The sequence below is a fragment of the Elephantulus edwardii genome, unplaced genomic scaffold (assembly GCF_000299155.1).
Source record: "Elephantulus edwardii isolate Elephantulus edwardi_28Jun2011 unplaced genomic scaffold, EleEdw1.0 scaffold00002, whole genome shotgun sequence".
Taxonomy (NCBI): domain Eukaryota; kingdom Metazoa; phylum Chordata; class Mammalia; order Macroscelidea; family Macroscelididae; genus Elephantulus; species Elephantulus edwardii.
In genome coordinates, this window is record NW_006399752.1 from 39,859,942 (window position 1) to 39,875,321 (window position 15,380).

Consider the following 15,380-nt stretch of genomic DNA (forward strand, 5'->3'; position numbering starts at 1 on the left):
TTCTTCTCCTTGAAAAGTAGAAAAATTCCTTCATTGGTATACAATCCCTCCCCACTTCCCCCCACCCTCCCGCTATTGTTAACCTTTTAATTTTAGTTGTTTCTGTTGCAACATTGCACCTTTCTTCTCTTATTTGGATTATGGTTCCCCCCCTCTTTCTTTCCTAATGGTTTGTCAATTTTATTGATCTTTTCAAAGAACCAATTCCTGGTCTTATTGGTTTAAATTGCTTTTCTGTTTTCCATTTCATTTATTTCTGCCTTAATTTCTTAATTTTTATAATTTCATTTTTTAGATGCTGTCAAGTTTTCTTTCTGCTCTTTTTCAACTTTCTGTTCAGTTAAAGAATCCATTATCATTTTTTCTTGCCTTTTGATGTGTTTGCTTATTGCTATAAATTGATCTCTAGTTATTGCTTTGGTTGTTTCACCAAGGGTTTGGTAAGTTATGTTTCATTTTCATTTATTTCAAGAAAATTCATTATTTTAATTTTTATATCTTCTAGTACCCACTCATGTTCAAACAAAGTGCTATTCAGCTTCCAAATGTTTGCTTTTTTTTTCTCCTTTATCCTCTGGTTACTAATTTTGTAGCATTGTGGTCTGAGAAGATGCTTTGTATTATTTCCACATTTTTAAATTTATTGATGCTTGCTTTGTGATCTAATATGTAATCTGTTCTGGAAAATGTTCCAATCACATTGGAGAAGAAGGTAGATAGTGCTTTTTTGGGGTACATTAGCCTGTATATATCTATGAGAATGAATTCTTTAGCATCTTTGTAGTTTTTTCCTGGTAGTTCTATCTCTTCTTGAGGGTAATATACTGAAGTCTTCAACAGCTATTGTGGTGGTGTCTATTTCTTTGTTTCAGTTCTGGTAACATTTGCTTTGTATATTTTGCAGCTATCTCATTTGGTGCATAGATATTATGGTTATGTCCTTTTGTTCTATTGACCCTTTAAGCATTATATAGTGGACATCCTTGAACTTTGTGATGGTTTTGTGCTGAAATCTATTTTATCAGAGATTACTATTACTATTTCTGCTTTTTTTCTGGTTTTCATTTGCTTGGGATGTTTTTTCCATCCTTTTATTTTTATTCTTTCTTCATTTTCACTTTTCACATATGTCTCTTGTAGACAGCATGCTGATGGGTTTTCTTTTTTTATCAAATCTGCTACCCCCTTTCACTGGTGCATTTAAACTGTTCATATTCAGTGTAATTATTGAGATGCAACGTTTTATTGCTACCATTTTTTTCCTTTTTTTAGTTCTTTCTGGTGTTGTTGCTGTTTACTTTGGTCCATCCTGCTTTCTGTGACACCTCTGTAAGAAAGACTTCCCTCATTATTTCCTGTGTCACTGGTCTGGTTTTTACAAAATCCTTTAGGTTCTGTTTATCTGAGAATATCTTGATCTCTCCTTCATATTTCATAGACAATTTTTCTGGGTACAGTATTCTTGGTTGGCAGTTTCATTCTTTGAGTGTTTGATATATGTTATTCCACTGTCTTCTTGCTTGCAAGGTTTCTGCTGAGGAACTGGCACTTAATATTACTTGCTCTCTCTTATAGGTTATTCTTCATTTCTTGCTGTTTTCAGAATTCTCTCCTTATCTTTGGTTCTGGCAAATTTGACTGTGATATGCCTTGGTGTTTTTCTTTTGGGGTGTTTGCTCAGCTTCTTAAATACATATTCTTTCATTCTTCATTATACCTGGAATTTTTTCTTCTAGTTATTCTTCCACAACTTTCTCCATACCTTTATTTGCTTCTTATTGTTCTGTGATTCCAATTATGCATGTGTTATTCCTCTTGATGGTGTCCCACATTATTCTTAGGCTTTCTTCTTTTTTCTTCCTTTTTGAGTCTGCTTTTTGTTCTAGCAGAAAAGTGTTGAGACTTCTATCTTCTATTTCACTCATTCTGTATTCCATCTCTTCAACTCTGCTCAAATGTCCCTTCAAAATGTTGACAACATCTGAAACATAGGTCCTTATATTCAGGATTGTGGGTTCTCATTTTTCTCAAGCTTCTAATGTCTTGTTTGTTTTATCTGTATTGCCTTGGATTTTTTTTTATTTCTTCTTGACTTTTGCTTGTAGAATCCTGTAATTCTTCAAGTTTGTCTCACAAACATTGAGAATATTCAATCATTTTTCTTTTGAATTCTGTGTCAGAAAGTTCCATCAGACTTTCTGGCTTCAGGAAATCCATTGATTCTGTGTTATGACACTTTTTGGGGAGATAACATCTTTTTTGGTTTTATGTAGGGTGTGAGGTCATCTGCTTCTTCCATGTTATTGCTGTGGTAGTTTTTGCATGCCTGAGGCCTTAGCAGGCCCTTAGTCTAATAACGTTGGCTGAGGAACACACTGTTCCAGAGGAGCTCACCCTACTTGAATTTCTCTCTGACTCTTTGACTAAAGGGAATTCTTGCTCCAGTTGGGGAGAGGGATGTCCTATGAATTAGCCTCCTCAACCAGACAATTGCCATAGCTAGGCTGTGTCCAAAGGGTCTGCAGCTCAAATCCTGGCTCTGGGAGGGGGTAGGAAATGGCTTTACCTGTGATATTAATACTCCTGGTGCAAGGACAGTGGGGTGGCAGAGGGTCATTCATCTTCAAGCAGTGGAGCAGCAGTCTCCAGCAGGTGGGGCAGTGTTTGCCAGGTGGCAGGACAGTGGCCTAGTGCTCTGGACAGGAGCATGGTCTGGGTCACACTGAAACTGCAGCCCCTCAACCTGACAGTGTTTCTGTCCCTAGCTGGTGTGTGAGTGCACCTAGGCTGGGCCACAGCGCTGTGCAGACACTGTGGAAGCGGTGGTGCAAAGATGCTCCTGGGCCTATCCATGCCACACAGGCTTTGGCATCTTGTAGTGGAGCTATGCTACGGTGTGACCCATGACCTGGTGAAGAATATTGAATGTACCATGGACTACCAGAACAAGAACATTTGTCTAGGAAAGACAACAATAATATTTCTGAGAAGCAAGAATAGTGAGACTTTGTCTTCTGTCTTTTCATGTTATCATGAAGGGCCAACTCTTGGAGAAAGATATTCTTGAAAAAAGTAGAGAGTGAAAAAGAAGTCTCTCTATGAAGTGGATTGACATAATGGCTCTAACAATGGACTCCAAATATAACAAGGATTGTGAAGATTGCATTGTAGTACCAGGCAGTGTTCATGAACTTACAATGTGTTGGAAGAGATTTGAAAGAACATAATAACCACAGTTCAACTGAGGGAAATCTAAGTACAGTCTGTTGTCTCTGTTCTTTAATAGGGTAATCAGGGTCTGAGATGCTCTTTGCCTGAGCTATGCTGTTTGACTGGGAGTCCTCTGAGCCTGGGGCTGTGCTGGACTATGACCATGCCTTGGCCAAGAGATAGAACCTCTTCTGAGATTTAATCTTGCTTCTCTTTAAAACCATAATCATGGAATAAAACTGAAGTTCTAAACAACACATCTGAACCCTGTCCTATCCTGTGTCATTCTCACAATCTCTGATACTCTTGAACCCACTGATATAGTCACTGTATCTATCCACCTGGTTGAGGGTCTTACTCTATTTTTCCATCCCTGCACTTTTCCAGGCATGATGTCCTTCTCCATGGAAGAGCCTTTTCTAGCAACATGCCCAAGGTATGCAAAATAAATCTTCATTGTCCTTGTCTCCTTGGAAGGAGCACTCTGATAAGCCTTCTCCAAGACCTGTTTGTTCTTTTAGCAGTCTTTGGGATATTCAGTGCTCTTGAACACCACAGAAATTCATTTTTCTTTTGTTATCCTTATTCATTGTCTAGATCTTAGTAGCACAGGAAATGATTTTTCAATCACAAGTGATTTTCAATTTCAAGTGATTTTTCAGACCACGATCTTAATTAAACATACCTTAGCCCTCAAATTAACATCATTGTTCCTCAGTAATTTGGAGAGGTCCTGATACAGACTTTCCCAGTGAAATACATCTCCTGACTGCTGATACTAAGTTTATAGATTGTAGATCCAGTTAAGATGAAGTTATTGACAATAGAGGAAGCTGAAAAAAGGAAGGATTCAGTCTTATGCCTACAATCTGCATTCCTCAAACTGTGATTCCTTGGGTCCATACTAAAGGCTCTGCCCAAATATCTTGAATCATAATAATGGACATGATGTAGGGAAAGACTGGGAATCTACACTTTCATGAGTTTCCAAATGGGTCTTGTTGTTATATGCCATTGAATTGCTTGTGACTCATAGTGACCCTATGCACAATACTCTGAATCCTGCCCTATCCTGAGCCAACCATACCGTTTCTGACACACCTACCCCAATTACCCAAGTTATTGTGTCAATCCCTCTCCTCTGAGGTCTTCCTCTCCTGCCCTGTCCTTTCACCCTTCCAAGCACAATATCTTTCTCCAAGAACTGGTCCTTTCTAGCCACGTGCCCAAAGTATATGAGAAGGAACCTCAAAATTCTTGCCTACAAGGAGCAACTTCACTTCACCCTCTTCAGAACAGATCCATTCTCTTGGCACACAATGGTATGTTCAAAATTCTTCACAAGTATCACAACCCAATGGCATTCTCCTGTCACCCTTAGTTGTCCAGCATTCTGATGCATAGCAAATAATTGCAAAGACCATGGTCTCTGGGCTGATGTCATTGCTCTTTAGCACTCTGGAGAGGTTTAGGTAAATGAAATTAAGATAATCACTTGTTGCCTTCTAGAAACCCTGTGCTGGGCTTGCTGCTGTGTTGTTAGGAGCCATAGAGTAGAGTATGACTCACAGGGACCCTATGAACAATAGATCAGAAACCTGTCCTGTGCCATCTTCATAATCTCTGATATACTTGAACCTACTGTTACAGTTACTGTGTCAATTCATCTCATTGAGAGTCTTTCCTTTCTTTGCTGACCCTCCACCTTCCCAAGAATGATGTCCTTGTCCAAGGACTAGCCCTTCCTAAGAACATGATCAAAGTTGATGAACCGGAGTTTCACTTTCTTTGCCTCCAAGGAGCATCCTTGCTGCATCTTTTAGAAAAGACTTTTTGTCCATGAGAAACTCTGCACTCTTCTTAACTCCTGAAATTTGAAGCTTAAACCACCAGAGGGCGCGCTACCATCACTATTGTGTGAACTAAGCATCTTCTTTCCTCATCCCTGTTGTGGTCAAGTGGATTTCTTCTTCGAGAATCTTGTATCTAAAGAGGAGAACTGTGTGCTGTAGATTTTCAATGGTTGATTAATGGAAGGAAATCACCAGAACATTTTTCAAAAGCACTTCTGGTGGACTCGAAATGTCAATCTTGCTTAGCAGACAAGTGTGTTAACCTTTACACTACTCAGGGACTCTCCTGTCATGTGGATAATGTTTTGCCCTGGATTTGGGGTGTAAAAGAGGGGGATTGTGTTTGAGGAAGCACTCCCAGGATCCTTACCGGAGGAAGAATATCACAGTTGCCCCCAGGCCTGATCATTCCTTGAAGAAACCTGATAATATCTATCACCTGACAAGGCAACATGAGAACCAGATCCTGATGAGGCCCTGTGCCTGATTACACATTGACAGGATCTCTGCCTCCCAATTCTGGTGCAAACTACCACCCCCTCTAAGTTGACCTTAAAACGCCTGTAAAAAGAAACTTCTTTGCCTGCCTGCGTGCCACTCTGATCCTCTCTGCGAGAGGTCGTCTGGCATCCCTCTCAGATCACACTATCAAGCCCTGCTGGTTTCTTGGGACCAGCTTCTTTATTTCTTTCTCTCAACTCTTTCTTCCTGTCTAACACTTGCTACATGAGCTTACCTAGCTCCATATTCCTCTCACAGAGAGACACAGAACTTGTCCAAGCACTCACAGAAAGTTAATGACAAAGGTAGGGTTGGGGGGAAAAAATGACCTAGCTTTGGCCACACACTCTTTCTTCACTTCTTCCTGTACTTAGATTTGTCTACAGGTTGGAGGAGAAATAGAAGCTGTCTTTTTGTGTTGTTGTGTACCAAAGAGTCAGAACCGACCCATAGATGACCCTCCGGTGGGTTTTTAGAGGCAGTTAATCACGTGGGAGGAGACTGCCCATCCTTCTCCCACAGAGCATCTGGTGGCCTTGAATCACGTGCCTTTGGGATTGCAGCCAGCTTCTTTCCAATAGGCGACAAACTGTCTTCAGGAGGAGAAAATATAAGCTGATACCTGCATTTATGTATTTATGTATTCATTCACACTTTCATTCATTCTCAATGTTTATTATTGTTGTTGTTGGGAGGTGCTGTCAAGTATGTCTCATAGAGATCCTGTGAAAAACAGATCTGAGTCCATCCTACCCTGTGTCATCCTCACACTTCTTAACACACAAGAGCCTGTTGCAGCAATCACTGTGTCAGTCCACCTAGTTGAGGGTCTTCCTCTCTTTCACCTATCTTCCACCTTCCCAAGCATGATGTCACTCTCCACTCAATAACCCCTCATAGCAACATGCCTGAAATATGTGAGGTAATGCTTTATCATCTTTGTCTCCAAGGAGCACTCTAGTTGCATTTTCTCCAAAACATATTTGTTTGTTCTTTTGGCACGTGCCTTCAGGATTGCAGCACAATCTTCCTTCAATCTTGATGCCATATTCTTCTTAACAGAAAAAAAAAACACCAAACCATATATATCTCAATCCCTTTTATTTTCTCTGTTTAAAATCAAACAGACTCTGTGCTCACCAAGTTGTGCAAAGAAATCTGGAGGACAGCCACTTCACCAACTGACTGGGGGGAAAAATCTTTTATTTGTTCCCATTCCAAAGAGTATGGAAGTTATCAAACAATATCATTGACATCACATGCAAACAAGATTTTGCTGACGATTATCCCAAAACTATTGGAACAGTACATCAATACAGAACTGCCAGAAGGGCAGGCTGGATTTAGAAGGGGTCGTGGTACTAGGGATATTATAGCTAATGTTAGATGGATCTTGGCTGAAGGTAGAAAGTACCAGAGGCAAGTCTATCTGTGTTTCATTGACTATTCAAAAACATTTCACTGTGTGGACCACAACAAACTAGCTAACTCTATGAAGAATGGAAATTCCAGAACACTTGATTGTGTTTATGCAAAACCAATACTTAGACTAGGAGACAGCTGTCAGAACAGAGCAAGGAAACACTGTACAGTTCAAAATGGAAAAGGATGTACACCAGGGATGTATCTTATCTCCATACCTTTTCAATCTATAGGCAGAACAGATTATCTGGGAGACTGTGCTCTGTGAGGAGAAATGTGGCATCAGGATTGGAGGAAGACTTATGGACAGTCTGCATTATGCAGATGACACAACCTTGCTTGCGGAAACTGAAGAGAACCTGAAGTGCTTGCTGGAGAAGGTCAAGGACTGCAGCCTTAAATATGGATTGAAGCTCATCATCAAGAAGACAAAGATTCTCACCACTGAGCCAGTTGTTAGTATTGTGATAGATGGTGAAGAGATTAAGATTGTGAACAACTTTAGTTTTCTTGACTCCACAATTGACACTCTTGGCATCAGCAGGAAATTAAAAGACAAATTAAATTGGTAAATCTGCCCACAGAGACTTCTTCAAGGTACTGAAGAGAAACGAAGTCTGTCTGGAGAGTAAGATGCACCTGATACAGGCCATGGCCTTTGTAATAATTTGTTATAAATCAGAGAGTGGGACAATGACAAGGGATGATAGAAGGAGAATTGATGCCTTTGAGCTGTGATACTGGAAAAGAGTATTGAATATACCATGAACTGCTAGTAGAATAAATAGGTTCATTCTAGAGAAGATGAAATCAGCCTGCTCCTTGGAGGCAAGGATTCTGAAGCTTCATCTGACATACTTTGGGCTTGTTACAAGGAGGGGCCAGTCCTTGGAGAGTGGAAGGGTGGAGGGACAGCTCAAGAGAGGAAGATCCTCAATGAGATGGATTGATTCAGTAACTGGGGTAAAGGGGGGGGGGTGTCAGAGAAAATAAGATTGGCACAGGATAGAGCAGGGTTTAGAGCTGTTGTACATAGAGTCATTAGGAGTTTCAGCTGACTCAATGACACATAACAACCAACAACATCAAGGAGAAAACAAACATACATCAATTTCATTATATGCTAACGTTTTCAAAGTACATAATTTGTACAAGAGAGGGACTAAGATGTTTCCAGAGTTCCAAAAATATAAGCAAGTATTAGCAGTCTAACACAGCTTGCAGACGATTCTCAGGAGGAGCCACTTCATAGTCACTGGCACTAAAGGAAGAGGCAGAATTCTTTACCAATTACTTTAGGAAATCATGAAAAGAGTTGGGTAATAAGTCAAGGCTCTGCTCATCCAGAGCTGTATAGGCCAACATTGCTCCAATTTGTACAAGTAATCCAGTAGATGGGTCACTCCATATACCCTCTACGTAGGTGCTTTGAGGTGATCTGCAAGGATTTCTGCATACAAGTTCTCTCAGATTTGTAGAGAAGTTGAGTACCCAAAATTACATTGACATTCTTTTATTCCAGCCACAACTTTATTAACAGCTTATTCCTTGTTATCTGTGTTCCTCTGTGATTTCTTTCAATTTACACAATCTTTGAGAATGGGATCACATTCTTCTTAGCAGGAAGATAAAATAGCTGTTTTTGCCTAGTATTTAAGTCCCAATATTCAACATGCCATGGTTTTCATTCTTCTGGCATCTTCACTTTAATCTTCACCTCTGTTCATGAATATGTTCTCATTTTCAACAGTAGGACCTATGTGAGCCCTCTTCTTCCACAGAGGCTGAGGTATCTTACCGGTACTGTCACCATCTCCATTTCCTGGTGGTTTTTGTTTGTTCTTTTTTGTTTGCACCTCAACATTTTTCTGTTGCAGACCAGATGTCTCTTTCCTGGGGCAGCTCCTCTCATAGTCCCTTCTGCATGTTGCTCTTGAGGTGCTTTTAGAAGTTCTGTTTCTACATATTGGTGTCCACATATTTGAGCACTCTGTTTTCTGGAACCCATTCATTCCAGTTTTTATCCCAACCACTGTAATGTATAAAGTCTTTCACTTGATTGTCCTTTATGGCAACCTTTACACACTTGGTTTCATATAGAAGAGGCCCGAGGGACCTGAAAAGATTGGGTAATGAGGGAACGAATATGGCAGCAGCAGAGAAAATAGTGTAAGGAGCTGGAGAAGCAGCAAGCTACATAGAAACGGGCCACCAGAGAGACCTACATGGCATGCAGAGACTGATGCAGCATGATGCAGACAGTAGGTTTTGAGTCACAACTTTCATTAAAATAATCGGTTTGGGAACCACAGGAGCAGTGAGCGATGGGCCCTGACAGAAGCCACCAGCTGAGTCCCAGCCAAAAGCTACCAGCTGAGCCATTGTGGGACCCACCTGCCAGGAGCAAGCAGGTACTTTGGGGAACAAACTTCTGTCTGGCTTGACCACATGGGACCCCTTAACTCAGGCAACAGGGAGGTCCTGGGCCCCTCGACAGAGGTGAGAAGCCACTTCCAGAAGGGAACAACAGGCTTCCTCCTTGGTCACTCAGTTACTTTGGGGAACAAACTGCTGTCAGGCCCTCACCCTTGCAAGCCTTGGGCCAGAAAGAGAGCACAAATATATAAGTGCTTCTCAAAACATTGCTGTGGACCAACACAGACATTTGAGAGCTGTGGGAGCTGCAAGCATTGGTTGGGTGCAGAGAGTGTTGGTGGGGTACAGTGAGCCTCGGTGGGTGCAGCAAGCCAAGGTGGGGAACCATTAGCAGGGAGCAGGAAGCCACAGTGGAACACACTGGCCAGGAGCAAGCAAGACAGCAGGAAATTGAGTGAGGTACTTAGGGAGGGATCACAGCTGATTGCTGGACCAATTGTGAGACCCCATCACCTTAAGAAGGAAGGAGTGACACAGCTGGAGCTTGATTAGGGCGGCAGACCCAGTTTTCAAGGAGAAAACTGAGGCTTCCTGGTTTTCCATTCAGGTCTCCCCTGTACTCCCTCCTGTGTATATCTGCATGCATGTCTCACCCCTCCCCCTCCACCTACATGTGCATCTGTATGTGCACTCACTCTACATGCATCTGCTTGTTTGCCTGTCCAACCTCTTTCTGGAGCAGTGAACTGGCTATCACCTCAGCACAAAAAAACTATCACAGCAATATCCCAAAAGAAGCAGACTACCTCACTTCCCACATAAGCCCAAAGCAAGATATCGCCCCCCCAAAAGTGATAGAGTAGAATGGATTTCCTGAAGCCAGAAAGTCTGATGGAACTTTCTGACACAGAATTCAAAAGAATAATGATTTTATAGTTTCAATGGGTGAAAAACAAAATTGAAGAAATACAGGACACTGTAAGCAAAAATCAGGAGGAACTTAAAAAAAAAAATCCAAAACAATGCAGACAAAACCAATGAGGCATTAGGGGCACTGGAAAAACAAGAAACCACAATCTGAAATATGAGGTCCAAGGTTTCAGATGCTATCAATATGATGGAGGGACACATGAACAGAGTTGAAGAGATGGAACACAAAACCAGTGAAATAGAGGATAGAATTGTCACTACTGATCTGCTAGAGCAAAAATCAGAATCAAAAAAGAAAGGAAAAGAAGAAAACCTAAGAATAATGTGGGACACCATCAAGAGAAATAACATGTGCATCATCAGAATCCCAGAACAGGAGGAAGAAAGTAAAGACACTGAAAAAGTTGTGGAAGAATTACTAGAAGAAAGCGTGCCAGGCATAATGAAGAATAAGAGAATATATATTCAAGAAGCTGAATGAATACTATATAGAATAGACCCCAAAAGAAATACACCAATGCATATCATAGTCAAACTTGCCAGAACCAAAGATAAGGTGATAATTCTGAAAACAGCAAAGGAGAAACAGAAAGTAAGCTATAAGGGAGAGCCGATAAGATTAAGTGCCAATTTCTCAGCAGAAATCATGCGAGCAAGAAGGCAGTCTAATGACACATATCAAACACTCAAAGAACATAACTGTCAACCAAGAATACTGTACTCAGCAAAATTATCCACCAAATATGAAGGTGAGATCAAGATATTCCCAGAAAAACAGAATCTAAGGGATTTTGTAAAAACAAGACCAGCATTGCAGGAAACGCTCAGGGATGTCTTTATTGCAGAAATGGCACAGAAAGCAGGATGAACCAAAGTAAGTAGCAACAAAACAAAAAAGAACTCAACACATGATAGCAATAAAACCTTACCTCTCAATAATGAAACTAAATGTGAATGGTTTAAATGCACCTCTGAAGAGAAAAAAAGAATAGCAGATTGGATAAAAAAACAAAATCCATTAATATGTTGTCTACAAGAGACACACTAGAAAATAAAGACAAAGAAATACTAAAAACAAAAGGGTAGGGAAAAATATACCAAGCAAATGGCAATGAAAAAAAAGCAGGAGTAGCAATACTAATCTCTGATAAAATAAATTTCAATGCAAAAACCATCACAAAGGACAAAGAAGGTCACTACATAATGCTTAAAGTGCCAATAGAACAAGAGGACATAACAATAATAAATATCTATGCACTAAATGAAAGACCTGTAAAATATATAAAATATATTTAAAAAACTGAAAAAAAGGAAATAGACAACAATACTATTGTAGTTGGAGACTTCAATACACTACTATCAAGAAAAAATAGAACTACCAGAAAAAAAAAACCACTGAAGAATTAAACCACACAATAAACCAACTCGACCTCATAGATATTTATAGGCTACTGCACCCCCCAAAAAGCACAGTACACCTTTTTCTCCAAAGTGTATGGAACGTTCTCCAGAAAAGATCACATTTTAGATCTCAAGGCAAACACCAATAAATTAAAAAAAACCATAGAAATAATACAAAGCATCTTCTCAGATCACAATGTTACAAAATTAGAAATTAATAACAAGAGGATAAGGGGGGGGAACCCATACATTTGGAAGCTGAACCACACCTTGTTTGAACATGAGTGGATACTAGAAGAAATAAAAAATTAAATTTAAAAGTTTCTAGAAACAAATGGCAATGAAAACACCACTTACCAAAACCTCTGGGAAACAGCTAAAGCAGTAATCAGAGGCAACTTTATAGCAATAATCAAACACATCAAAAGACAGGGGGGAAAATGACCATTGGCTGTCTAACCCAACATCTCCAGCAAATTGAAGAAGAATAGCATGAAAACCCTCTAAAATATCTGAAATTTTAAAAATTGTTGTTGTTGTTAAGTGCCATCGAGTTGTAGGCGACTCATAGTGACCCTATGGATGAAAGTCCTCAACACTTGTGTGACTTTCATCCTTGCTCCAGGTTCATAGGGTTTCTGGAGGTATGCTGTTTAGGGAAGTGGATGCCACTCCTGCTTCTAAGCTTGTTTTAACAGGGGAGCACCACCAAACACTGTCCACCATGGGTAACCATTATTTCATTTGACAGGTCAGTGTCACAGTGTTCAGCTTCTCAGTAGCCACAGGTTACCTCTGTACGGCAAGTGGACATGCCAGGGCTATAAAACCTTGAAGAAGGTTCACCAAAGCAATTAAATACAGGCTCTAGGGCCTTAGACCTGAGGGCCCTACATGAGTTTAAGGGACCACCTGGAGCAAGCAACACAGGCTCCACCCTTACTTCCCCATAGTTTAAGGTTCTGGGCCACCCACCCATTTTTGAAGGTCAAAAAGAGCAGTAACACACAGCAAATAGGGCCCTAGAAACTTCCCTTGCCTTGACTGCCACCAAGTCTGGCCACCACGGAGATGCCAGGCATCCCGCCAGTCAGGCAGCTGACTTCCAAAGTGGAGGGAAACATTATAAAAGTTAGAGCAGAAATAAATAAAACAGAAAAACAATCGAAACCATAAACAAAACTAGAAGTTGATCCTTGGAAAAGGTCAATAAAATCAACAAACCACTAGCAAAACTAAGAAAAGAAGGACTTTTGGATTGAGATAAATTTTGATGCATAAATGTTTTTTTTAACTTTGTTTTAAGGAAACATACTGGTTTTACACAAAATGAAGTTATATTCCAATCATATTTCAAATATATTTGTCTTCATAAATTAATAACTTGATCTCCTAATAATGCAACCACTTGTTGCAAATCAGCTATTTCAGAATACATTTTTGCATCTATTCGACACTGATTTGACCAAAGAGTTTCTGAATCTTGTGCCAGTTTTGTACAAATTCAGTGGTTTGTACCCTTTTAGATGAGGCTACTCTTGCTGTTTCAGTGGTGGCAGTAATAGCTATAATACCTAGTGTGAGAGCAATTAATATTCCTACAAATCTTTTTGTTCTTTTTATTAACCCATCTACTAGGACCTGTGTAATATGGAATTAGAAGATTCTTGCCATGGTCGATTCGTGTGAACTGGCAACCATAAACTAGCTTTAGCTCTAAGCATGTATATACTTTCACTATGCAAATTAACATTAATACTGAGATTCAGACATGTGTATAAAGAGCACTTTTTTTTGACAGTTTTATAACTTTATTTGACAATCAGCTATTAGTTTTCATCCACATTGACGGTCTGTAGATTTTTGAAAGTGGTGACAGGTACCTAGGTAACCAGTGTATACAGCTTGTTTGGGGAATCTTCATCCTCATTACGTTTTCTGGACAACTGTACACGGATGCGGTATGGGACATTCCTTATTCCTTTGGCCCAGACAGCTTTGTTAAGCCTGGTGTCAATGCGAACATCTGGTGTTCCCATCTCCTTCATGGCAAATTTCCGGATCTCCTTTAGTGCCCGAGGAGCATGCTTTTTAAATCCCACTCCATTGATGCGCTTGTGAATGTTGATGGTGTCCTCTCTGGTCACCACTTCGTTGATGGCAGAACGGCCTTTCTTCTTCTCACCACCCTTCTTTGTGGGGGCCATAGCGCCGGAACCAGGCTGTAAAAGAGCACTTTTTACAATGCATTAATCCACTCTCTTCCTCCCAGGTAATATTTCCAATCATAAGTACAGAGGGTAATTTAACACAGCTTTGTAAATATCTAGTTTCATTAAGATTCATTATTAAAGTAATATCTTGATTTTTTTTATTTCTGTAAAAATTAATTCCTCTTCTCCAGCTTTTTATTTTACCTAATGCTGACACTAACTTCCAAAGATCTCTCTGATGTGGGAAGCCAGGCATGTGTGGGGAAAGAGGCGATATTCCTCCTCCATCCCAAGTAATATTATTTTGAGCATGAGTACTAATAGACTGATGCTGTTGCTTCCATTTTAAATCTATATCTTTAAATTTCTCCTGAGTGGAACCAAAAGGACCCCAATCAATGATGTATTAACTAATACTAATACTGGGAAGTATTAACTAATACTCAGGCAGACTCTATTCTACAAGTAGAGAATGTATCTCTACAATGTATCCTATTATTTAAATGGAAAAAATACTCATTTGAAGAGATCCCATATCTTCCAATATGTCAAGTTCCTAATATTTCTGAATCCATAAGCACTGAAAATAAACATATTGCCAGGTAAGCTAGTATCATTTTGTATAATGGATAATCATGCCTCATCAATAATTTTTAAGCATGTGGGTCAGGTCCAATACAAATTGGAGTTCCCATAGTTCCTGTAGTATAATTAAAAATTTCTCTCCCTTCTTCATTAGGCATAGCTGGACCACAAACATCATAAGAACCAGGCATCCAATTTGAATCATTAAGGAATATGGTAGTCATAGGGGCCTATCATGAAACAGCTTTTTAAAAGGAAGATTTGGGATATATGCCCAATAAGTGTGATTTTCAGCTTTTATAATAACTACCTGGGTAGACACCAAGGCTAGCATAGCAAGAAACAAAGTAGATGTACTTAAATTTTGTCCATTCTTTTCTACCAACTTCTCTCCTTCATGGGAAAAGCATTTCAGCTGTCCCCAATTCAGAAGCTTCTCCAAACGTGTTATCTTGGTTGCTTTCAGGTATTGAAAGTTTCTTCTTTGTAGATCCTTGTCGGTGAAGTTGGCTTTAAGATTCATCATATCGAATTTCCTCTTGTTGGCCATGTCTTAATTTTATTCTTTTTTTCAGGAATCCAAATTCTCTCTGATGAATTTGTAGAAATAAAAGCAAAACTTCTTCCCCATGTGAGCACATGACAAGATTTCCAAGTAACAGCATTTTGATTCAAATAATAAATGGGTTGATTTAAATCAGGAGCTTTTTTCTTTTTCATGGCTCTGCCATTTTAATTCTGCTGCTGATATCCCATCTGAACTAAGGTTTAAAAAATTTAAAATATATAAGGCAATTCTTCTGTTCAGCTCTTTAGTATCTTGAATTCTTCCTTGTGCTTTGACTCCTCAACGTTCCAGTGCAATCTTCAGAGTTTCTTCTGACATCCA

General features: G+C 39.7%; 2 pseudogenes; both read right to left on the minus strand.

The window, feature by feature from the left end:
* Positions 1–5,809, minus strand: part of LOC102871926 — a 21,858-nt pseudogene extending 16,049 nt beyond the window's left edge.
* Positions 5,810–8,186: 2,377 nt separating this feature from the next.
* LOC102872326 lies at positions 8,187–13,900 on the minus strand (annotated as a pseudogene).
* Between the last annotated feature and the right edge of the window lie 1,480 nt (positions 13,901–15,380).